This window comes from Amaranthus tricolor, chromosome 8 (assembly GCF_026212465.1).
Source record: "Amaranthus tricolor cultivar Red isolate AtriRed21 chromosome 8, ASM2621246v1, whole genome shotgun sequence".
Taxonomy (NCBI): Eukaryota; Viridiplantae; Streptophyta; class Magnoliopsida; order Caryophyllales; family Amaranthaceae; genus Amaranthus; species Amaranthus tricolor.
In genome coordinates, this window is record NC_080054.1 from 3,405,820 (window position 1) to 3,408,319 (window position 2,500).

A 2,500-nucleotide genomic window follows, 5' to 3' on the forward strand; every position below is an offset into this window, starting at 1 on the left:
ATAGTCGTTCACGCTTAGCGTACAACGCTTGATTTGGGCATGCAACGTGTCCACGTCCATCCCCAAAACAGCATTCTGCATCCCTAGGCACCACTATGGACTATCATCCACAACCCAACAATGCTTTTGGCCCTTGAAAGGTGGAATGACAACCATAGCATCAAAGTCCAGCCGACAACTCTAGTGGGACGTAGGCAGGAATTCTCAAACGTAAGGGACAGCACTGCCTTCAATAGGCATCCAACACAGGAGACCGCAACTCGCCCAAGGCACTATGCACTCTTGGAGCAAGAACTGAAGAGGTATGCCGACATGCGGTTCGATGCACAAGCAAGGAGCCCGCAAGCCAAACAAACCAACTACCACTCACACGCCTAGCGTACCGCTTTGCCGGGATCTTCCCCACCAACAGCCATACGAATACATCGTACCCGAATGAATGAGCAAGGAAATCCAAGCAAGCACCGTTTAGCGTGAAACGAATATAGGGACAGCATACCGCACCATGCCCCAGCCGGTCTTGCCACACGAGGAAGCAATAGGGCTCACGGGGCGCAACATCTCAACTTAACCGCCTGAGCTTGGCCAATGCAAGCCATGGAACCGAGGTTCTCCACCGAGCATCCGAAAGGGACAAAGATGCCAAGTCCAACTGAAAAGGCACTACTAAGTCACGCCCCAAACACCCGTCATGCCATCGAAGAAGCAATCAAGGATCACGAGACGCAACGTTTTGCACTTTCTCAAGGGCTCAGCAACCTTTCCTTAGGCCTCAAGCGTATCTCAACCGAAGGGACCAGCAACCGAAGGGACCATCGACACGAATCAGCCCGCGTACTAAGTCACGTCCTTACGTGGCCCGCAACCTTTCCTTAGGCCTCAAGCGTATCTCAACCGAAGGGACCATTGACACGAATCAGCCCGCGTACTAAGTCACGTCCTTACGTGGCCCGCAACCTTTCCTTAGGCCTCAAGCGTATCTCAACCGAAGGGACCATCGACACGAATCAGCCCGCGTACTAAGTCACGTCCTTACGTGGCCCGCAACCTTTCCTTAGGCCTCAAGCGTATCTCAACCGAAGGGACCAGCAACCGAAGGGACCATTGACACGAATCAGCCCGCGTACTAAGTCACGTCCTTCCGTGGCCCGCAACCTTTCCTTAGGCCTCAAGCGTATCTCAACCGAAGGGACCGGCAACCGAAGGGACCATTGACACGAATCAGCCCGCGTACTAAGTCACGTCCTTCCGTGGCCCGTAACCTTTCCTTAGGCATCAAGCGTATCTCAACCGAAGGGACCAGCAACCGAAGGGGAAACACATTCCCACACCAACACGAATCAGCCCGCGTACTGAACCACGTCAAGAAAACCCGTCGTGCCGCCTGAGCGGGTAGTCGGGGATCACAAGACGCAGCATTTCCTTAGGCCTCAAGCATACCGTCAACCGTCAACCGAAAGGGGCATTGGGAGCAACCGAAGGGACGTTCCCCCAGACGAATCACCGTAGGCCAAGCTGACTAGGAAGGGCCCACTCATCGTCTGGTAGGGCCGACCAGCCACCGGAAAAAACCGATCGCCGGCGATGGCCCACGGGATGGCATTCAACGTGATGGAGGGTAGTCACCCCTCACACGCATAACGCCCATGCCTGGGCGAGGGGGTGCTGGCCATGCCAGCCCAAGGCTCCCAAACTCTTTCCCCCTATAATAGATAAAGAGATTTTTCCCTTGTGACCCTAGGGGACACCCAAATGCAAGTTAAGTTATACTAGTTTTTCCATGGACCAAAACTCACCTTTATTTGTAACATAATGTCATTTTTATGACTTGTATTGTTGGAACATATATTAAAGAAATTTTAGAAGCTGAAATTTTGAAAAAAAAAAACTTGTAAGTATTTTATTTTAATTAAATAAGGCCGAAAAACGCGAAATTAATAAAAAATAGTAAATAGTGTCAATAAATCATGAAAAATTAGGAGACACTTGAGAAAATATATATAAAGACATTGGTTTAGTTAAAAAAATTTTTTTCATTAAAAAAAGTATTTTATTTTTTTTTTCCGTTAAATTGGTGAAATAAAGGGAAAAATAATAAAAAATAGTAAAAAGTGTCAATAGATCATGAAAAATTAGGAGACACTTGAGAAAAAATATACAAATAGATTGGTTTAGTTAAAAATATTAATTTCATTAAAAAAATATTTTATTTTTTTTTTTTCCGTTAAATTGGTGAAAAATAGTGAAAAATGGATAAAAAATTGTAAAAATCTTGAAAAAATGGGAGGCTTGTTGGAAAGATATTATGAGTGAGAGTCATTGATATTATTTTCAAAAATGGGTAAAAATAAATTTTTGAATGATATAAGAGGCTAAAAGGGAGTATTTTTTATCAACTTACATTGAACTCCTTTACCACAATCTCCCTTACAAACCATAGTAATGAGAATCATTGGTATTAAGTTTGAATGATGTTTTTGATCACCTTGCAACGAACTCC